Here is a 24,313-nt window from a genome sequence, read left to right on the forward strand (position 1 = left end):
ATCTATTTCTGATTATTTTTAGACATGTTTGTTTTTCATGTAATTATTCGGTAACAAAGAACTGAAATAAAGGTTTAGAGCATTTGGTATGTACCTGAATAGCTCTAAGTATTAATCAGCAAAGAACAGTATTCAGATACTTCATACCAAAATGCACATGCAGAATTATAATGTAGATTTTGCATGCTAACAGAAACCAATTTTATATAATGGCTTATCATAATTAGATTTATTCTGTAACTTTCTCTTAAGCACTATTCTGCTGATAACAAAGAACTGAGAAGAGTAAGAAAGTAATGCACTTGGTCGATCAACTTTGGGAAGTAAAATGAAATTTCTGAATTCTCTTTCTGTAGTACTAAATGCTAAATAAAAATGTAAATTTATTTTTTTAGAATTTGTGTGATTACATAATTCTTCATAAAGGTAACTTTTTAATAGATGGCTTTCTTCTATGTACAACTTTACCCGAAAGAGGAATGCATAGATGAAGCTTTCCTTTATCTCTCAATCATCATCATTTTGCAGATGAGAATCACTGTAGCATATAAAATAAAATAGTTGTTTTCATTCTGAACAACTGGCAGAGAAGAAAAGAAGTATCTTTTGAAACTGAAGATATTCAGCATACATTAAATTTAGTTATCTAGATATGTGTTTCTATTGCTAAAGCTTCAGGACATATTTGCAAATTTTAAAACTACCACCTAATCATTTTGTTGAAAAACAGCAATAGCTAAAGATTGCCCAAATCATAAAGTTCTTTGCGCAAACTCTGGGAACCGTCTTGTCTACAGAATCTTTCCTCCAGCAACAGCAGGGATGAACAGATGGGCCATACCATGCTTATAATGTCTATAGGTTTGGACTCTGATTGAAGAGCTGGCTAAATTATCCAGAAAAAATTGACAAGATTTAATTTTATTGAATGTCATTATGATCATTTATTCAATAGTAGAAGAAAAGCTCCATCAAGTAAACCGAAGAACTACACGATCAAAAGAGTTTACAGAGCCTACCATTCCCTATATTATAAAGTAATCAAAATAAACAGATACATTGAAAAGTGTTGCCTTTTAAAAATTGGAAAGATATGAGACACAAAAGATAATAGAGCAGTGCCTCTGAGAATGTGACAAAACATTTTATTTATTGCCTAACATTTGATTATTATAATTGTCCTTATCTGAATTATGTTAATTTTCTGTTTGTTTTTGATACTGACATTCTCCATATTTAAAATACTGCACAAATTCGCCTGACTAATCTTATATGTAAAAGAGTTTGGAAATCTAAGAACTAACCAATTATAAATCACCAATGTTGAAATTTACAGCTGATTAGTAAGCTTGAGAGTATACTATGAAGTTCAATTGAATCTCACTAAACACAGAAATAATTCATTTGATTGTGAACCATCCACTCCAGTAATAGGAAGTTTTACACTCATTGTACAGGGCAACCTAGATCATTTAAATACAGTCTTAATAATAAAGGCTGACTTTTAAATAGTTTCTACAAACCAACATATTGAATAGCAGTGGCTGCATCAGTCTTTTGCCATTCAAACCTTTTGCAATTTAAACTCTTACGTAAAAAGTATTCTTTGGTTTAAGTGAACCCACTGAGGACAAATCACCCAGATGGTCATGGTGCCAATTCGGCAAATACTAAACTGCTTACTGGAATGAGTCAAGTGCACGACTGATTAATTGATTTAGTCACATATTCAAAACTTTTGCTTCTTATCCCATTAAAAGTAGCACTAATGAGCGGTGTCTGTGACCTTCCAGTGAGAAGCTGCAAGTTCCACAACCCCTCAGTATTTACCACCCAAATTTAATCTTTTTAATGGACACCTTAAAAGGAATCTGATAGAAAATACTAAGAGCTGCTCAGATACTAAAACACTTAGGGAGGCTTTTGATTAATGTTGCATGATTAATCAATTGATTAATATAGTTTTCAATACAGATGTTAGGACACTGTCTACTTTAATCAACCATTCTGAAAATAGTGAAGATAAATGCCGTACTTTTGTGTCTGCTTAAAAAAAAACCCTTTCTTCAAAGGTTGTTAATTATGACATAAGCCTTATTTACCACACTCAAATTTTATCTAATGTCGACATTTTTATACATAGGAACCATTAATGAGATAAGTGGGATCCTTTTGGCAAAGCCATATTTTAATCACTTTAAAAATAATTTATTTATCCAATTTATGGACATTTTCCTTAATGAGAAATTATTTTGGAATAATGTTGCCAAATCCATTAAAATCTTAAAGTTTTTATTATTATTTTCCAAGACTGTAATTTGTGATGATGCTTTCTACCATACTAAAACTGAAATCTTTATTCCAGTCAAAAATAATCACCCTGTAATTACCGTGACAAACTGCCCAAGCTGTATCATCGTGGCCATTTCAACTAATGATATTGTATTAGAATGCCTAGCAATAGACTTCAAATGGAAAATATAATTATGTGCATTAGTTTGTCTAAGCATTTATAAGATCACATATCCATCAGTTTTCAGGTCTCATAAAGAAAACCATACATCACTGTCACTGTGAGTTTTATTATTGAAAGCGCAGGCCTTTACAAACTGAGCTTAAGATGTGTATCTTAAATTTCACTTGTTTTGAGGATCACTAAAATCCCTGTAAGTTAAACCAGCATAAATAAGAAAAGTTTTTCCTCTGGTGAGGGAGAAACTCTGCACCATAGACCACTTCACACTCTGACCAGACAGAAGATTAGCCAATGTGAGACAGCTTAGTTTAGCTTTTCCACACCTCTTAAATCTAGGGGAGTCTGATTTGGTATAAAAGCTCATGGAAAGGCTTTTGGGTAAGGTATCAAATTAAAGGTTTCATACTGTTGGCTTCACTGACCCGAAAGAAATCAGGAGGAAAAAAACATCATACAAAAAGAAATGTAAGTGGGAGTTGTCGCAGGGAGGCAAGAGAGAACCAAGAAAGTTCTTTGAAAAATAGTCAAAGAACTTGAATGTATTTAAAATGAATGATAGCATTAAAATAAAAATATTGATAATTAATGGACTGGACTAGAAATATGGCCCTGACGCTACACACAACAAGTTTATAACCTTGGGAACCTTGGGCAAGTTGCTCAGTCTCTTTGTCTTCCAATTTTCTCAGTTGTAAAATGAAAAGGTAGACAGATTTTGTGATCCTCTCTGGTTTTGACTTATTATAATGATGAGAGTCATGACTCAATTTAGAAAATATTTTCTCTATTAGTTCAAGTAAAAATAAGTATTAAAAAGTGAAACCCATTTACAGGTAACCCAAGAGAACTGTTTTAACTGACGGCAGAAAATATATGTATCAATAGGTATATGAAGTTCTCCCCTACAAGGGACAATAAAGTTATAAAATATTACACTCCCATGTACTCAAATAAGAATGCTTGAACCTCTCATGGTGCATGCTCATTATTTGTGTGCGATATCCTCCTGAAATGTGTTATCTGTGCGTGATGCTCAAAATGTGCTCAAATATATTCTAGTACCTCTAAATCGGTCTTCTACTAGTTCAGATATGTGAGAAGTCACCTCTGTATGATACAAACCTGATAGAAATGGTTTCTCAAGAGCAGCACCATTGACAAAACCAGATAATTCTTTATTGTGGGGATCTCTTATACATTGTAGAACATTTAGTGGAATTGTTGGTCTGTACCCACTAGATGCTGGTGATTCTCCTCCACCCACCACAGTCATAAAAGTTAAAAATGTCTCCAGATATTACCAAAGTCCACCAGAGGACAAAATCTCCTCTGGTTGAGAACCAATATCCTGGCTGATGAGTGACTAGTGAAAATACTATTTTGACCAAGGAAAAGTAAAATACTCTTAAATCATGAGTATATAGATTTTAAAATACTTTCATGGTCACTTATTTATTTTGTGTAACCACTTTATACAAAACATATAAAAGTAGCACAGATATTTTCTGGTACAAATGTGTGTTTTCCTCTATTGCCGGATCTGGGGATGTTCTTTTAGTACTGACTCTAAGAAAAATTTTAACTAGGACTATTATTACTTAGCTCAATTTAAATCTAACTGAGAAGAAAAGGCCAAAGTCAAAGAAACAAGGAAAACATTAAATATGGTAAGATTTGTTCTACCTAAGAAAAGGAAGGTTTGTTTTTTTTTAAACAATTATCTTGATTATTCAGTTCATCAAGTTCCTATGACTTGTTATACATCTATAACAATTGCCAGTTGTCCTAAGTATGTATATAAACATACTTCACATTTTTTTTAAGTTTTTTTTTTAAGATTTTATTTATTTATTTGACAGACAGAAATCACAAGTAGATAGAGAGGCAGGCAGAGAGAGAGGGGGAAGAAGGCTCTCTGCTGAGTAGAGAGCCTGACGTGGGGCTTGATCCCAGGACCCTGGGATCATGACCGGAGCTGAAGGCAGAGGCTTTAACCCACTGAGCCACCCAGGCACCCCAATACTTCACATTTTAAATCAATGTGTTATTTTTATAAGTTAGGAAGTATCCTTCCTGTTTTATGGATGAGAAAACTGAGGCTTAGAAAAGTCAATACTGCAATAAAATAGTGATACTAGTATTCAAATCTGGGTTTCTAACTCAGTGATATGTATGTGACCTTAACCCACTGTCCTCAACTAGGATATTTTATTAAATTCTCCCATTATTTCATGCAAACAGAAATTGTAGCTATTCAGTAAGTCAAAATATTGGTCAACTTTGTTTACTTCAGCTGTCTTTATGCCAAAAGCCAAAAAACTAATGAGTTAGCAATCCAAATTTTTGTACCATGATCTGCCTTGATTCAGAAGTAGGAAAGAATAAAGAAAAAATGGTCAAATCTTTTTACTCTTGAGGCCATCAATCCACCAGTTCATGGTCTAAAGACATGATGCTAAATTCCATGAAATATTGCAGCACTGAAGTCATTATTATTAAGTCCCCAAATTCCAGAATTTAATTTGGCATTTCCCTGAGGTTTTTACCAGGAGCTTCATTTTGACTTCATGAGATCTGGCAGGACGTGGGCCATATAGAACATGACAGTCATCTTAAAACTCCGTGTCAAACATTTATGTCTACCATTGTAGAAGAACATTTCCTTTTCTCAGTAGGAAATGTCACTATTTCTTTGACAATCTCATGCTATGCTAACATTAAGTCACACTTAGCAAAATTCAGTCTACATTGTATTATTTCCATGTTTTGGCGCTGTATACATTTGTCTATGCTTTCAACTCAAAAGTTGAGCAATATTGCTTGCTGTATTTTGGTGCCAGCATAGATTTAAGCCATCCAAACAAGACTGTGTATTTGAACTGACAGAGAGTAAATGATTTGCATCTGGCATAACTGATGGTGGTGTCAAAACCTTGGAAGATAATTCATTGGTAAACATATTCCTCTGGATGCCTAGCCACACATGCCCAATTTCCTATCCAGGGATGGAGTCAGATCATTGCCAGAACAATGCAAAATATTTTATACAGATAATTCAAGAGATTATTTTGCTCTGACAGAAAAGAGGGGGGGAAATGTGGTAGAGTTTCCCTTATTGATGAGACAAGATAATTTTCAACCTTCATTGCAGAAATTAAATTTCATGCAAAAATGCCTTTCTGACAACTATGGAGTTGATGAACTATTAAGCATTATCACAAACAGCAAGCTAAAAAACAAAAAACAAAAAACAAACCAAAAAAACAAAAAAAACAAAAAAACACCTAATCTACAATTCCAAGATCTAATTGGTAAAAAAATAAATAAATAAAAACAACAACAACAACAACAAACAAAAAAACATGAATCAGGCCAGGATTAAAATGATGATAAAAAAGAAATAGGACTTTGAGGCCTTAAAACATATGCTGGAACTACCCAGACCTCTTGAAAGAAATAGCTATAACTCTATTTACTGTGCTCAATTCACAATAAGCTTCCAATTATTGTAGCAGTTTTATGCTAGCAGCCTTTTGAGGTATACAAGCTATGGAATGAACATACTCAAATTTTTCCATTCTAGTGCTTGAGGAATTTATACATGTACTCAAGCTGGAACTTGCAAATGGACTTTTCTCCAAAAGATCATAGAACTGAGCTGAATTAAACATTCTATTGAAGAAATAATACATGCCATATATAGGGAATCAATTTCAAAATATTCAAAATTAAATGCTTCATTCTTTTTATTAAATTATTTATAATCTCTCTTTCATCATTTAGTTGACTTTTAGGATCTTGTGGATCAATCGATCAAACAAAAATAGCTCTAGAGAACCTACTCAGTCATAGACTCCATCCTAGCTATTGAACATGATACAAAGGAGACTCAGACATGATTTCTAGTTCTATCTAGTTCATGGTCCAGAAAGGATAGATAAGAAATACACTTTAAAAGTATGATGACAGTGCAAGACACTGTTCAAATTGATACGGGCACAGACTTTCCCTTTCAAAGGATGCATCGCTAGGAGGTGATGGTAAAGGTGATTGTTATGGATGAATGTGTCCCTCTAAAATTCATATGATGAAGTTGAAAATATGAACATAGTTTAAAATATGACACAGATTTTCAAGGGTTGCATTTAGGTGGCTAGAGTCAAATGGTTGTCATGATGAAATTATAAGCAATGGTGAGGCAGCCCCCTAACGTGCTTTATTTAGAGATAGAGATTCTCAGGAAGTAATTAAGATTAAATGAGATGACAAAGGTAGGGCTCTGATCCTTTGAAGAAGAGACACCAGAGAGCTTATTCTCTCCCCCTCTCTCTCTTTCTTCACAGGACCACAAAGAAGAGAGAGATCATATAAGCACACAGTGAGATGGTGAGTGCCTACAGTTTAAGAGAAGAGGCCTCAAAATAAAACCTACCTTGATGGCACCTTATTCTTGGACTTCTTAACCTCCAGAACTTGAGAAAATGAATTTCTGCTATTTAAGTCAGCTGGTCTGTGGTAGTTTATTACATGGTAATTAGTACTATTACTAAAACAGTGATATTTCAGGTGCATTTTGAAGGATGAAAAGAAGTATTTCTTCCACAGCAGGGACAAGATATAGAGGGAGAAGAAGTAGATGGAGAACCAAAAAGAGATAAAGAAGGAAGTAAGGAAAGAAGGGCCAGGAGCAGTCTGAGCAGAAGAGTCCTTGCAACAAACCAGGCCATACAAATATCCCTGGTTAGAGGTAGAATGTGGGGAACTTGGCATGCAATTTGTTGTTGTTTTAATTTTTCAACATTCTGATGTTATGGCAGGTAGTAATAAATAGATGAATTATATTATAAAAGTTTGAAATATTTGCCATGGAAAATGAAAAAGTAGGGGCACTTGGCTCGCTCAGTAGGTAGAGCATGTGACTCTCAATGTCAGGGTCATGAGTTCAAGCTCCCCTTGAACTTAGAGAAAAAAAACTGTAAAGAAAAATAAAATGAAATATTGTTCAAAAGAGAGAGAGAGAGAAAGACAAGAAAAAAGTAAATTGATTACAAATCACTAATAGCTAAACAGCTATATAAGGGTTTGGCAGAGGATAGAATCAGATATATAAGGACTAATGAAGTAAGTCAAGCAGAGAGAGTCAAGTATCATATGGTTTCACTTACTTATGGAGCATAAAGAATAACACAGAGGACATTGGGAGATGGCGAGAAGAAGTGAGTTGGGGGAAATTGGAGGGGGAGACAAACCATGAAAGACTGTGGACTCTGAGAAACAAACTGAGGGTTTTGGAGGGGAGGGGGTTTGGGGGTTGGGAGGGCCTGGTGGTGGGTATTATGGAGGGCAGGTATTGCATGGAGCACTGGGTGTGGTGCATAAACAATGAATTCTGGAACACTGAAAGAAATAAAATAAAAAAAATTAACTTTTAAAAAAGGACTAATGAGTTTCTGTTGATGCTAGTGGTGAATGGTAGTGTTTTCCATGTGGAAAAAAGAGAATAAAGCAGATTAGATTGCCTAGGTGTCACCAGCTAAACCCTAAGACCTGACCTTTACTACTCAACTCCTCGTACCCACTGACATTTGTTCAACCTTTTGTCCTTAAGGTCTTCTTTCCAACTTATCTCTTAACTCAGGTAAAAGACCCTATGGACATAAAACCCTGAGAAGGAAATCAAAACCCCCTTCAAGCAATAATGACTCTCTGGAGGCCCTGATTGCCCAGATCACTTTGAGCTAACCCCCCAACTCCCCTGCACAGATGGACCATGAAGTGGCCCATGAAGTGACCAACAGTTACCTTTACCTCATTGTAATACTAAAATCTCTGCCCTAGGAGGAGTGCTGGCCTCATTTACATAACACAATGTATGCACAGGCATTTTCATTAAAGCGCATTACCCCAGTCTTATTACCCCAGTCTACATCTGATGCCTAGCTTCACTATCAAAATATTCATCCTAACCCTAAATAAAAGGGACCCATTCTCCTTTGCTTGGGGAGTCATAGCTTTCAAAGTTTCTCCTGTGATCTTACATGCTGCAAATAGTTTCCTTTATGGGGCAACTCCACCTCCTGTAGTTTCTGTCTGTGAGTCACTAAGGAACAAACATGTTAGTTTGGTTACGCAGGTAGGAGGACTAGGGGTGTAGGGACAAGCAGTCTTGGCAGAACCGGGAAAATGAGGCTACTGTGGGTAATAGAAAAGGGGCTGCCTGGCTAATTCAATGACCTGGGGGTAGTATAAAAGAAAGCTGAAATAAAGGAAGAGAAAGGTAGGAGAAAATTGGAAAAAGAAAAAAAAAAAAGAATAAAAGAAGAAATTAGGATGAAGGGTTGCGGAAAAAATTAAGAGATTTTTATGTAACAGAATTAAGAGCCAGGAAAATTTTTTGAATAAAATAAGAATTATTTTAACTTGATAAGTATGTAGTGAGCTCTTTACTACACCAGTTTCTTTTACTCTATGGAAACCTATGTAAAAGCACAGTCCCCTTGGGGCACCTGGGTGGTTCAGTGGGTTAAACCTCTGCCTTTGACTCAGGTCATGGTCCTAGGGTCCTGGGATGGAGCCTGATTCCCCCTCCCCCTCTGCCTGCTTCTCTGCCTACTTGTGATCCCTCTCTCTCTCTCTCTGTCAAATAAATAAATAAATAAATAAATAAATAAAATCATTTTTTAAAAAGGGCACAATCCCCATCTAGACAACAGTGCATAGGAGGAACTGATAAAAGCCACATCCAAGAATGGCCTGTAACGACCTCTGTAATGTGATTCCCATATTTTTCCTCTTCCATGGTGAACCTGGAAACCATGTCTAGAAGACACAGAGCCACAAGATGGAAGGAGCCTCACAGCCACAGAAACACCTGTTTTCATCAATGTTGCTTTATTAATACAGGAAGAAATACAGATTTATTTGAGATATTTCAGTGGATTATTTTCCATTAATATTATAAGAATATGTTTTAATTTCTATAAAATTTAATTTCTATAAAATACTGAAAAGGCTAATTTCACATGTACTCTAAGGATATCATAACTATGCATAGCCCATCTAGAAATTGCTATATGACATTTTCATGAGATCTTTTGGGAGTTCAAAAGAAGATTATTTAATGATGACTATGAATGTTTAGCCAAGTATAACGACTTATTTACTGAAAAGTTTTCAACTCAAAATGTTCCAGCATATCCTTTTTGCCCTCCAGGCATCGCTCCAAATCGGTGGGAGCCGACTTGTGACCGTAGATTCAGAGAGGGAGAAGCTCTGAGGAGAGGCTTATTTACCTCAATTCTACTCCAGCGGCTTCTGGGCAGTGTTTCTCCCTTTCTTTTTTCACCACGCCTTTGAGTGACATAAACAAACTACTGTGTTTTAAAAATCTGAAGGTCTCATAACCATTCTTCCTTTTAGCCTCTTAAGTGGTTTTCTAAGGATATTTTACAGCTTGTTCCTCCAGATAAAAGGAGACTACATAAAAAAAGCAGCCTCTGAAGCTCCATCCTTTCTCTTTTTCACTTAGAAGACAAAGAACGCATGCCAATGCTAATGGAGTGCCTTTGCATAAACAAAGGAAGAAGCTGCAAAAGGCCTTATTCCTGAACCTCAAAAGTGGCAAAATAAGTTTTTCCCTCTGCTGCTCCTTATCTTGCTAAACTCCACAGGCCTTCTTCCCAATCTCCCAGTCTTCCCAGGAGCAGCCCTGAGTAAGGTGAGAAAGGGTGTGGCTTCAGCCCTAAGACCAATTTTCAGCTGGAAGGAGGAAGACAAATTCTGCTGACCATGGGAATGTGTGTTTTGGAGCCACTAAGGTCCTGCATTAGACACCTGATTCTGTTAATTGGAGAATTGTTGCCCTAGATCCCTTCCTTGGATCTTCATTTTTTCCCTTCCAAACTATGCAAAAGTAATATCCACTTCACATACGTGTTGTAAGAATTAAAGATCATAAATTAAGCAATATGCAGAGCCTAGAAAGGGCACCTTAAAAAAGAGTGATTTGATTAACAAATCATCAGACATCTGAGCACTCTACTTTGGTAATATCGGCTTCTTCAAAATAGTAGGAAAGCAACAGGGAAACATGGTGTATGGGATTCCTCTGTATGACCTTTGCGACTTTTCTGTAAATCTATTAATATTCCAAAATTAGAAGAGTGTTAAAAATTTTTTAAAAAGGAAATGCAACAGCTGCATACATCTAATGAGTATGATAATATATTTATTTTTCATAGAGTTTGCCAAAATAATTTTGCATTAGATGTGAAACCTGAAGGTGAATTTTAGCTAAGACATGGGCATAGGTGTTTCAAATAATGCCTCATAGCGTTAGATTTTCTCTTAATTTTTAAAATTTTTTAAATAAATATATAAGGTATTATTAGCCCCAGGGATACAAGTCTGTGAATCGCCAGGTTTACACCCTTCACAGCACTCACCATAGCACATACCTTCCCCAATGTCCATAACCCCACCCCCCTCTCCCTACCCCCCACCCCCGCCACCCTCAGTTTGTTTTGTGACATTAAGAGTCTCTTATGGTTTGTCTCCTTCCCAATCCCATCTTGTTTCATTTATTCTTTTCCTACCCCCCAAGCCCCTCACGTTGCATCTCCACTTCCTCATATCAGGGAGATCATATGATAGTTGTCTTTCTCCTATTGACTTATTTTGTTAAGCATAATACTCTCTAGTTCCCTCCACGTCGTCGCAAATGGCAAGATTTCATTTCTTTTGATGGCTGCATAGTATTCCACCGTGTGTGTGTGTGTGTGTGTGTGTGTGTGTGTGTGTACCACCTCTTCTTTATTCATTCATCTGTTGATGGTCATCTAGGTTCTTTCCATAGTTTGGCTATTGTGGACATTGCTGCTATAAACATTCGGATGTGCGTGCCCCTTTGGATCACTATGTTTGTATCTTTAGGGTAAATACCCAGTGGTGCAATTGCTGGGTCATAGGGTAGCTCTATTTTCAACTTTTTGAGGAACCTCCAAGCTGTTTTCCAGAGTGGTTCCACCAGCTTGCATTCCCACCAACAGTGTAGGAGGGTTCCCCTTTCTCTGCATCCTCTCCAGCATCTGTCATTTCCTGACTTGTTAATTTTAGCCATTCTGACTGGTGTGAGGTGGTGTCTCATTGTGGTTTTGATTTGTATTTAACTGATATCCGAAGATTTTTAAGTCATGCCCATACAAGTTGGAAACAACCTGTTTGATGGAGGTAAGAGTCAGGGAGGTAGACTCTAGAATTTTTCAAGTTCTAGAAAAGAATTACAAAACATTCTACATGAAGTCTGTTGCAGTACCTTGTAATTGTTTTAGTATTAGTAATTAGAGTTAGTAATTCTCCAGTAAAATTATGAATAGTCAGGTAAACGAAATGAAGAATATAACCTCACATGAGGTCATCTCCAATTTTTGCAGCCCAATAGAAATTTATTTCAGTTTTCAGAGATTCAGGACTTATATATCAGGTAACAAATTGCAGATATGCATACTGAGGAAATCCCTAAATTATCATCAACCAACATTTGCTTTTTTCCTCCCTCACAACCTTGTATACAAGTCCTTAGCAGGAGAATACCTTTCATCTCAGTAGTAGCAAAGAAATGTACTCTATGTACAATTTTTATAAAAGAGAAAAGTGCAAAAGCAAAATTCATATTTTTTTGTGCCATTCTGACAATTCTGTCTTTTGTCTTCGTGGAATTAATTACCCATCTCTCTCCCTTGCTTTTATTTTCTAGATGTGTCACAGACTTAGTCAAGCTTTTCTTGCTACAATGAAGAGGAAAAACAAACAACAAAAAAGCCAGGTTACTATATTTTCCTGAAACTACACTTTAATTGGAGACCTTTTTATTTTCTCAACCATTAAAAAACAATAGTTCTTTATCCACAAGTTCTGCTTTTCTTTCTTTTATTTTTTTTAAATTTTTAACCTCCTCAGTTAAAATTGGTGAGCCAAATGAATATTTCAATTTGAATAATTTAAAATGCGTGATTCCTGCCTTCTTCATAGATAAAGTTAATTTAGAAATAGCATTATTGAAACCAGGCATTCTTTCTAAACCAAGAATTCCAGATGTTTTTAGTTGCTGCCTATGACATTTCCACAATCAGAATAAATTGTGTTTCCACAGTAATGTAATAGATAGAAGTGCTGAATAAATCTCATGCAGTTGAGATGACAAAATTAACATGCTGATGACATTTTAATGTTTCAATATAATCAAGGGGGCATGGATCATGCCTCCACCAGTTCTAATATAATTCTATTCTTTAATCTTTTTCCAAGACAAAATAAAATATAGATAGATTTCAGAAAGTATATAACCAGAGTATGCTTCAGTCTTCAGGCAAGCTGTTTAGGATGCATGTGAAATGCTGTTTAGGTTCGGCTTTGCCAATAGATATTTACCAAAGCAATTGAGTTATACATAAAAAAATCCTGCATTAGGACATTTTGTTTTCTCTTTCTGAAGGTGGCTGTTGATGCTTCTGGTACAACTACTGTTTTCTTCTTAAGCAGAAAGTTTGCTGACTTAAACAGGGAAATCAGTATATTCTGGTTGGATCCAGTCAATAACTGCCATTCACCTATTCTCACAAAAAATATATATATATATTTAAACAAACAAATAAACTTATTGGACACAAAATGAGAAAAGAAAAAGCAGGTATCTGATAATCATAAAAATACAAAATGTATTTTTTTTTCTAACAAAACAATGCAAACTGAAATCTTAGACCAATTTCATCCCTGAAAGAAAAAATAGCCTGACTACACATGTAGATTGAAGATCTGTACTGAATGTGGATGAAGTGGTATATTCCTTCTTAAGTGGCATTGGAGAGGAGAATAAAAGACAAGGAGATGGACTGGCAGTACCTCTACCGCATCGTCACATGAAAAATGTGGGGATCATATGCTAAATGAGAACACTAAACGGATGGCCTTGCCAGAAGTCCGGTATAGATGGAAGAAGTCAGGTATAGATGTAAATGGGTGACGTCTGATTAGCAATATCTGGGGTACTCATTGTGTTTATCACAGAACAGAACAGAATGTATGAGTATGTATTGCTGAAGAGTAGTTTTCAGTCTTTGATTATGAACCTGTTTTTCAAGCAAAATCTCATCCAGAAACATATTAAACTAATAAGAGAAGAACACCCTGAGGGAGCAGGGGCCTCATGGATGGCCCTGATGTGACCTCCTAGAAGATAATACTAAATCTGCCCCAAAAAAATTTGCCAAAACATGGAACAGGCACATTTTTTTCCCCAATATTACTTTCTTAACATATTATTCTATTTCAGTCACTGCCAACACACTGATTAAAATGTATATTCACATAACATCTTCTAATTCCTCCCACCTTTCCAACCTCTACCCCAATTCTGGAGGGTGACCAATTAGCAGGGCCACTCATGCCAGGCCTCAGCTTACCTCTCTATTTCCTTTATGTTTCATCTGTCAGAGTGGATGATTTCAGATGCAACTGTAAGAAACCCCATTCAGAATGGCTTCAGTAACAAGGAAATTGTCTATTCCTGCCCTAGAGTTAGGACAAGTCCAAACAGAACAAGTAGAAGGGCCTAAGAATATCATCATGGGGCTTAATTCTCCCCTCTCTGGTTCGTTATCCTACAGCTGTTTCTCCTCGTGGGTTAAGATGGTTTCCAAAAGTAATTGGGGCTTCTCCTGTTCATCTCTGGCAAGGAAGAGGTGGGAGGGGGGGAAAGAAGAAGAAGGAGAGAAAGCAGGGTTAGGGGAAAAGGGAAAGGGAGAAGAGAGAGGAAAGAAAGGTCCATTAAAAAGGTCCACGGAAAATAGGCTTTATTAGTCTCATTGGCTCAATCTCAGAACAATTAACAACTGGCAACAGAAGCCTAAGTATCAGCTGACTAGAGGAAACCAAAGGAGCATTTTGTGAGAGTACCCACGATTCTACCCTTCACTGAAGTCTGTCCCACAGTCCCACATCTGGAGATCTAACAGAATACTCCACACTAAAGTGCAAAATAAGTATCAGAGAGGTTGAACACTGAACCTGAATAGCAGCTCTGGTAGCGGGCACTAGACTAACACGGCTATTTTGCTTTTGTCTCAGCTAGGGGGCTTTATGGGAATACGTCAAGCATTATTTAAAAGTGTGTTTTGTTGTCACACTTAAATGATTCAAGTACGCAGTGTACAATTGTGTTCATTTCTCTCTCTCTCCTTCCATACCTTGAAAGAGTGTACTCACACTCTGACCCTCACAGTAAAGAGCTGAGGTATCCAGAATGTAGAAGTAGTTTACACTGAAAACATAGCACCCATCCCATGCATCTGTAAAATCACTCCAAGCTGTCAAATGCTTTACCAAATTAATAGCTCTGAAGACATCCCATTCACTAAAGATCTGAAGTCTTTTGGTGGAGGTTTGGTTAAGACATGTCTCCCTTCTAATCTTTCTTACTGGATTTGAAATACTCCGTAGCTTTTTCTGTCAAGGAAGCTGCAGAAAACACATTGTCATAGGAATGAGTTAAAAGGAAAGAATGAAAAAAAGTTTAAATAAAGATAAATGTAAACTAATATTTCAGCTCAAAATACTGACAAAATCTAAATGTGCTTCCACTGAAAATTGGTGGTGGGGGTTTGTCCTTTTTATAAGATTTCTAACCTCAACATACTTCTAACCACGATATCACAATATTGCAGTCACCTAATACTTTACTTTCTGTAAAAGAAGTAATTCACAGCTCTTCAGCTTGTTTCACAATAATGGTACAACTGTTCATCATTCTTTCATTAAAAAGTGAATTACTAGCACATTTCTGCTATTAGGGTCAACTCAAGTTGAATTTGTGAAGGGTGCAGAATTTCTTACAGTCACTGTCATTCCTTTAGGCACCTTTAAATATAGTATGAAATTTTCTGAGATCCCCACTGTACAAAACCTAATAGGTTTCTGGATTTTATCAAGCCTTTCTGTCCCATAAAATCAACACTGTATGTGTGTGCTTTCTGCTAGGTGACAATATGTTTAGGGACTGAACTTAACTATAAATAAATCAATTATTAATAACAATTTTAAAACTATTAACTAAAGACCAAAGTAATACATTGCCCTTCTGATAAAATGTAATGTTTTAATTAAGACAAAATATAGACTTTCCTGGATGACTCTCCAACAATAACTTTTATAATAGACACTTTAGAGACATTCTGGTAGGAGACTGGGAAAGATATTTGATAGACATATTCTTTCAATTATGCCATTTAAGTAAACGTTTGCCTACATGTTAATCTAATTTACATAAGAAGACTTGTTATTGTTCTCTATTCATTTTTATATTTCCTATCCAAAAAACTGTTTTCAATATTAGAAGGAGTATTAGATTTGGGATATCTTTAGTCTCATACTGACTGAAATTTTTGGCCAAATTACTCAAAGATTGTAACTTGATATTTCCTTGTAAATGGAATTAATGACCTAGGAGTATATGCATTAAGAGAGTAAAGAGAGCAAATTCAAATACAATATGCCTACAGGAGCTAAGAGCACGTATAAGTAAGCTTCAGTCAGGAAACGGACATTAGACACAAACTGGGATATTCTGAGAACAATTTATATATTAACCAGCCTCCAAAATGGCCTGCAATGATCTCTGCCTCATGGTATTCACTCCTTCATGCAGTCACCTCTCACACTGAATAGGTGTGTTATCCAATGAAGCTGATAGGGTATTATGGAAATGGCAGTGTGATTTCTTAGGTCAGGTCTTATGGCATTGTGCTTTCTACCTTGCACTGTCCTGAATCAATTACTCTGAAGAAAACAGCTACCTTGTTGGGAAAATACTTAGACCAGCCTATGGTCAATTTCATTTGGCAAGGAACCAAGGCCTCCTGACAATAGCCAGCATCAACTTGCTAGTCATATGAGTCAGCCATTTTGGAAATTAAACATCCATCTCCAGTCAGGCCTTCAGATGACTACATGAGAATCCCTAAGCCAAGACTACCTGTTAAGAATTGTTGAAGGTTTAAGATTTTAGCCTACTTGTGAACTAACATATTAGCCTGCCTCATTTTCAATGGATACTTGCAGAAGACACAAGATTCCTGGGTCAGAAACAAAGAACTTTATCTTTCAGAAGAGGTACAATAATCAAATTATTAGCTTTTTCTTGAGCTGGGTTTGAGTTTTAATTCCCATAAAGCAACTTGGATGGGGCCAGGTAACACCTGCATCCACACTGAATTGTGTTATATTTCACTGAGTTTAGGAAAACCAAATCTTTTATCACAGTCAATAAGGATGACTACATTTTGTTCAGGTAAGAGAAAAAATTTATCTCCCAAGGCAGGTCATTCTGCAAATATACTTGAAAAGATAGCTTAGAATGAGGGCAACAAATGTCTTTTCTCTCAATAAATGCAGATATGTAAGAAACTCATGGAGAATTGTTTCTCAAATCTATCAGGTAAACCACTTCTAAATTCCTGACCCACAGAAACAGTGACATAATAATTTATTACTGTTTTACACTCAGAAGTTTAGAGGCAATTTGTTACACAGTAATAGATAAATATAATTTATTACAAAAAAGAAAAGCTAATTAGAATGTAGTAATTATAAAGTAATAACTAATTGCTAAGGAGTATTCATAGACTCTAGTACTAGCAGCAGTGGCATTGTTACCACACTGAAATGGAATAGATGATGGGAAGAAAAACTTCCTGAAACCAGTGGGGTTCAAGAATCACATATAAGAAGCTATCACACAAGGTGGGGGTGGACAACTTAGAGTTAAAACAGGTGATCTCATACGGAGCTCAGCCAGCAGAATAAAAGTCTTAACCTCTCTCTCTTCTTTCTTTCCCATTTCCCCATTGGCTGAAAAGAAATAGAAACCAGGGAATGGAAGCCCTGCTGATGGTATTCAGAGAGAGAAGTTCCTGGGCAGAGAAGAACAGAAAGTGAATGGGGTAGGGAGTGGGGACAAATAGAAAGTATCTGGCACAATCTGGAAAATAAAGGACCTCTTCTAAAAAATGAAGTTCCTCCTCAGCAGTAAATGATTTGTTACTTGGTTATTCAGTTGAAAAGGCAAGAATTTGACAGGCACAGGGTTAGGATGGGACTCCATGGAGGGAAGGACTTGGACAAAAGGCAAAACTGAATTGCCAACTGCCTGGAGGGTCTTTGACCAGAGGGTCAGTGGCAGAAAGCCTTACTGCTTAAACTCACTGAGGTCAAGAACAACAACACTTTTCATGCCCATACCGAGCGTGAAAGCCCAATGTGGAGACATTAGATTCTCCAAACTCAAATTTCAACAAGTCTCAGCAGCCATGACTTGCAGATAATTAAAACTCCTCTGCATGTTGTAATTGGATTTGGGCTCCCAATAGTCAACTTGTGGTATAGGTGAAAGTGCATTGTAAATTATCATGAAGAATGCAAAGTAAAGTGGAATGCTGTGTATCTTCTTTTAAAGAGACAATTTGTCAGTTATAAAAATCATTATAAGCAGTCAATGGCTTTGCGTGATTTCTAGGAATTTAACAACACTGGATTTTTAACTAGTATTTGAATTTAATCTAGACTTACTTGTATCCACAATTATACTCAGGACAGGAGATTTTGGTACATAAATCTATCAAATTTTACCAAAGTTTTAAAAGGTTTACTGAATCTTAAGTATAAAGTAGAAATCATAAAGTTCTCTATGAAACAAATGGCTTTATCATTCTGACCAAGAATTTAGAAAAAAAAAGTTTTTAAGTCTTTTTTATTTTTTATTTTATTTTTTTATTCTTTTAAGTCTTTTTTAAAAGATATTATTTATTTGAGAGAAAAAGCACAAGTTGGGGTGGGGCAGAGAAATAAGCAGACTCAGATCCTAGGGCCTTGAGATCATGACCCGAGTTGAGTTCAGATGCTTAACCGACTTAGCCACCCAGGAACCCTTTAAATTCTTTCTTTAAGTTAAAACATTATTACATTTGCTTATAAAAAGGAGATGATATTTTAAAAAATATTTTATTATTATTTTTTTTTTTTGGACAGAGAAAGATCACAAGTAGATAGAGAGGCAGGCAGAGAGACAAAGAGAGGGAAGCAGGCTCCCTGCTGAGCAAAAAGCCTGATGTGGGACTCGATCCCAGGACCCTAAGATCATGAGCCAAAGGCAGCGGCTTAACCCACTGAGCCACCCAGGCGCCCCAAGGAGATGATACTTTTAATATAAAATGGGCTTTAATATGTCAGTAAAAACACTGGTATACCAAGAAAATAATAGATGAGAAGATATCAACTAACAATTCATAGAATAAACTGAACCAGGCAGTAAGCACAAAAACAATGGTCAATGCACTAAGAGTCAAATAAATATAAAAGGGAAAATATAAAAATTTCAATTAAGTAAGCTTCCGGTTTTGGACTGTATGTTGGTATAGACTTTCTAGAATACTCTTGGGAAATATGTAGTGAGAATTTTTTAAAGTTTATTTAATTTGATGTAGGAATTCTATTTACAGAAATTCCTTTTGGCGGCACCTTGGTGGCTCAGGCTGTTAAGCGTCTGCCTTCAGCTCAGGTTACAATCTCAGGGTCGTGGGTTCCAGTGCCCTGGCAGGCCCTCTGCTTAGTGCGAGGTCTGCTTCTCTCTCTCCCTCTGCTCCTTTCTCCTGACCTTCTGCACCTGTTCCTTCTCTCAAATAAATAAAATCTTTAAAAAACAAACAAACAAATTTATTTTAAAGAAATAATCAGAGAGTTGAGAAAATATTTATACATAAAGATGCAAATCAAAGATAATTTTACATTATCAAAAGTATTTGGAAGTATCTCAGTGACCAGCTACAAAAATGATAAACCAAATTTTCATACAAAAATAATTCTGAATAATATTTGACAATTAAAATGAGATATTTAAAAAGGATAAAATAAAATGAGATATTTAAATGTGGACTAAAGGGACACCTGGGTGGCTCAGTTGGTTAAATGTGGACTAAAAACAATCAATTTTTTCAAAAACCGTTTGGTGTTATGGTGTAACTTCTATAGTCCAGGAATTGTCCTAGGCACCAGGGAAGATAGCTATTAGCAAAGGCAAAGTCAATCTGTACCATGATGGACTGCTTAAACTGGCAACAAAAGCAGATGTGAGAGAAAGATTTAAGGAAAGAATTAACTTTTTCATTCATTGCAATTGTGGTATGTGGTAGGAAGAAATACATTCTGTTATAGGAAGGTTTATTTGGAAAACCTATCAAATCTGGGTAGTCAGGAGAGTCCTTCAAAAGAAGCTCACATTTAAGTTGAGATTTACAAAATGAATAACGATTAATGCAATGTAAGCCAAGCAGGAATTATCCCAGATAGAAAGAATAGTACGTACAAAGGCCCTGAGGTTAGAAAGGGCATGAAGAAACTGAAGAAGGCAATATGGTTACAGTACAAAGAGGGAAGAGGATTTATTCAAGGGAGATAAAGCTGTTAATACCTTTCAGAGGCTCTCTGTTGCTACTATTAATGATGAGGAATGGATCCAGTAAGACAGCAATGATTGTAGCTTTCTAGCCGACTTCTACTTGTGCAGTGTGACAAATGAGAACTGAGAATTCAGGTACATTAGTCCATCTCTGCATTTTCACATCCTTGACTCAACTAGTGCAAGGTTAATGGGACAGAAGAAGATGAGAATAATTTTCCAGTATACATCTTCCATCTTGAGTAAGAAAACTCTGTTAATAGATTCTTTATGAAGAATCTTTATGAAGAATCTTATGAAGAATCCTTCCCTTGAACTTTAAAATGTTTTCATTAAAAACAGAAGCAGTACTGCTTCAGACTCTCTCTCTCCTTCTGTTCCTCCCCTTGCTCTCTCTCTCAAATAAATCAATAAATCTTAAAAAAAAAAAAAAAAGAAAAGAAAGAAAGAAAGAAAAAGAAAACGGAGGTAGTAGAAGAAATAAGAAAGTCAGAGAAATAAAGAATAGAGATCTTTAGGGGCGCCTGGGTGCCTTAGTCAGCTAAGTGTCTGCCCTGGCTCAGGTCATGATCCCAGGATCCTGGGATCCAGCCCTGCATGGGGCTCCCTGATCAGTGGGGATTCTGCCTCTCTCCCTGCTTGCGCTCCCTCTTTTGCTGCATCAAATAAATAAATAAGATCTTAAAAAAAATAAATAAATAAGATCTTAAAAAAAAATTGTCTCAATTTCTTTACAAATTCCAGAATAGTTCATAGTTTCTTTAAAACTTGATAAATATATTAATATTAGTTTTCAAAAACTGTTTGAAAAGGAAGACTTTCAAAAATATAGCAGAAAAGTGCCAATCATCAAAGGTTCTTACCAATACAGAATGCCTCATTAACATGAGAGACCCAAAAACTCATAAAAGATACCTCATTTAAAAATAGGAAAGATGCTTTTTGAAAGATATGGTTGCAAAATTTTCCACTAAAGTGTCCCTTGATTAATAATTTTCTATGTAGATATCTTTGAAACAACAAACAAAAACTTTATAACCATAAATTCTACTGTATTGCATTTAAGTTAATATGTTTGAAGAGTCAGTCTTTGACTCAGTATTTTGATCTTTTCTAGTTAGAGTATACTTTTTAAAAGAGCGAAAATATATTTAAAACTAATGATCCTAAAAGCACTTGCTAAACTTGCAAATAAAGCTATTCCAGCAACATTGTCTTTAAAACATTTATAATGATATTAAATATGTGTAGTGTCAGGTTGCATAAAAACTGCAGATTGATGGAAATTCGAACTGCTAACCAGCATCTTTCTCCTGTATGGAAAAGCCTGAGAAAGGATGGAGATGTTTGGCCCTGGAAACAATCTATCCCTGACTTTCTTAGCCTGCCTACAACTCCAAGCAAATTTGGATAAGTAAGCCTCCAGTCATCCAGATAAACACCCAGGTTACAGCTATTTTGAACACCTAATTAACAGACTATGCACAGAGCAACCAAAATACATGTATATGATTTTTGTTCACCTTCCTTTTTCAAAGACCTTATTTGCATTCCTATGCATAGAAAACACATGAGTTGCAGAAGATCAGGCCATGAAGATTCAGGCTTGATGAAAAGAGAGGAGAAAAGAAGAAGGGGAAAGCCAAAATAAAACAGGAAGGAATAGAAAGGAATAATGGAATGAATAAATTATGGCTAGAAAGACAATGATAAAATATAGCCATGAGGAAGATAAGAAAATGAAGAGAGGAAAGTGTAGAGAAATGAAATATAGCTATTGAATCAGAAGTTCAATTAAGTGTGTTTCAATGAATAGTCTTCCATTGTCTTTTAGCTCCAGATTTGTCAAATTCACAGTAATTTAAGTAAAAGATGAGGTGAAAAGAGGTTTAATAAAGTTTGACACACATTTTAAACATAGTAACACTTCCAAAGACAGCATCTAGGCAAGCAAGGTTATGCTTATAATGTAAAGAAATAATATAATTCTAATTCACATGTATCATTTAAATGCACAATATTTTTTTTCTGAAAAACTGATGGATACAATAGAAACATACAAGATAACGTCACATTCCATACCTTAGCTTCCTCAGATTCTTTCCTTTCAGGCTAAGTTAGCTTCTACTGAATCTATCATTTTATAACATTTATGTCTAGAGATTTAGCTGTCTATTCCAGTTATATTTTTTAAAAAGCTTTTTATTTAAGGAAAGATTTTATCCAAGTTTTAACAATGAATTCCAATTTTTCACTATAGCAATTGTTCCTGAGCTCTGGGATATAAATGAAACTCTTTTCTTCTTGCTATGAAATGGATCAATGATTAGAGAAAAACAACCCAAGTTCAAGTTATAGATGTGGACTTCAATTTTTCACAATTATTTTGATTCTACTCTGAAGTATGTCTCTTACTATGTAAATTTAAAAGTCAATGTGGGATATGTTTTATTTTCTAAGAATTCCTAAAGAAGTGGGAAACAAGTTACAACTTGCCACATTATGGTTAGTACATGAGTCAAGTTCAGTATCCTCTTAGCTTCCACCCACCCTCATCAACTTCCAGATGCACATTCTACTGCCAAAGCTGCTCCACAGCCTCTATTATGTGTTCCCTATAATTTAATATCTTTTGTACACTGGTTAGACACTGCTTGACACGAACATCTATACATAGTCTAGGGAAGAGACCACAGAATTCAGGGTCAAGCTGCTAATACTACTAAGTACTGCTAATTACTTTGAATATAAAGGTCTTCATTCTGGATTCTAATCCACTGCCAGAATAAATTTATTCTGAGAACAAGTCTTGGAGATATTAGAATAGCACTGAATTTATATGAACAATCCTGAAGTCCATAGCAGTCACAAACTTCTAATTTACTTTTCAAAAATATAGTCTTAAATTCAATATATAATTCATATATGTATGCAAATATATGTGTATATATATATATACACACACAATTTAATAAATATATTTAAAACAACTTCTGAAAGAGAGATGACATTGATCATTATAGGATACGCTTTTCCTGAGACTTGTACATATTAAATCATTACAAATGGCTTTTATTCTAGGATAGAGTACACTTTATTTTCTAACATTTATTGCTAATTTCATTCTCCACATCCCACTCATTAAATATCATTTGTACCATAAAATGCTAGGTGTTTTAGAGAATATAAAGCAAGTTGCTTCTATTTTTCAATTTTGCATAAAGGAATTGGGTAATCAAGGTGTCTATAAGCTATTTTGGCTATAATATGTATTGATTCATCCAATAGCAGTTATTCAGCTATGACTATCCTTTGTATGCTATTAAACATTAAGGACAAATATAGAGATAGATAATATTTACTCAGTGTTACTATGAATGTGTGTTATATAAATTCACTCACCTAGTTCTTTACCTTATGAGACAGGTACAGTTTTATATTCCATTTTTTGCAGATTAGGAAGGCAGAAAGTGGTGAAATGCCTAGGCCTGTGTCACATAGGCAGTAAGTGGTACAGCTGGGGATCCAAATTCAGGGAGTCCTTTCCAGAATCTATACCTTTAGTGGCTACATATTATTGACCCTAAATGCAAATAAAGGCATGGTTTCTTATGTTCAAATTTAAAGCCACATTTAAAATACTCTATTTGCAGATATAAATGAATTCATACCTATTGGAGATAGGAAGTGAACAATTTCAAAGCAGCATAAACAAAACTGAATTAGAGAATGATGGATATAGTATACAGATGGCCCATGGATTCCTTGAGAACTTGAAAACTATTTCCAGCAGTAAAAATTTGAATATGGAAAGAAGCATCTAAATTTCTAACTCAGGAGGACAAAACTGTTCTCAAAAATTAAACAGAGGAAGACTACAGCTTGGAAGCTATCCTGCACAACCAAGAGAGCCAATTGGGACTGCACCTGCTAGAGCAAAATTCCTGGGCTTAAAATGAATACTTAAGTCCACCCAATGAACTAAATCCATCATTCCTTGCCTTTTTAGACCTCTGAGCTGTTGTTTTGTAAGGCCAAAGTTTGTCACAACCCAAGGACATATACACTTATCACTAGTGAGATACGAATGTGTAAATCATGAAGGGTTTAGAGAGCAACACACTAAACTTAGTGTCTTTAGCAAGCATTTAGCTTTACTAATATAGTCATCACATGTTAATTGAAGAGTACTATTAGGTATATACAAGATATGAGTTAATTATATGTCACTTAAAATAATTATACCGAGGACACACATTAATGGATTCACTATTGTCTTATAGCAGGTATTATTAATGCATCCTGAGGCCAAGGCCATTTGCAGTGACAACTGT

This window comes from Mustela lutreola, chromosome 3, assembly GCF_030435805.1.
Source record: "Mustela lutreola isolate mMusLut2 chromosome 3, mMusLut2.pri, whole genome shotgun sequence".
In the NCBI taxonomy this organism is placed as follows: Eukaryota; Metazoa; Chordata; class Mammalia; order Carnivora; family Mustelidae; genus Mustela; species Mustela lutreola.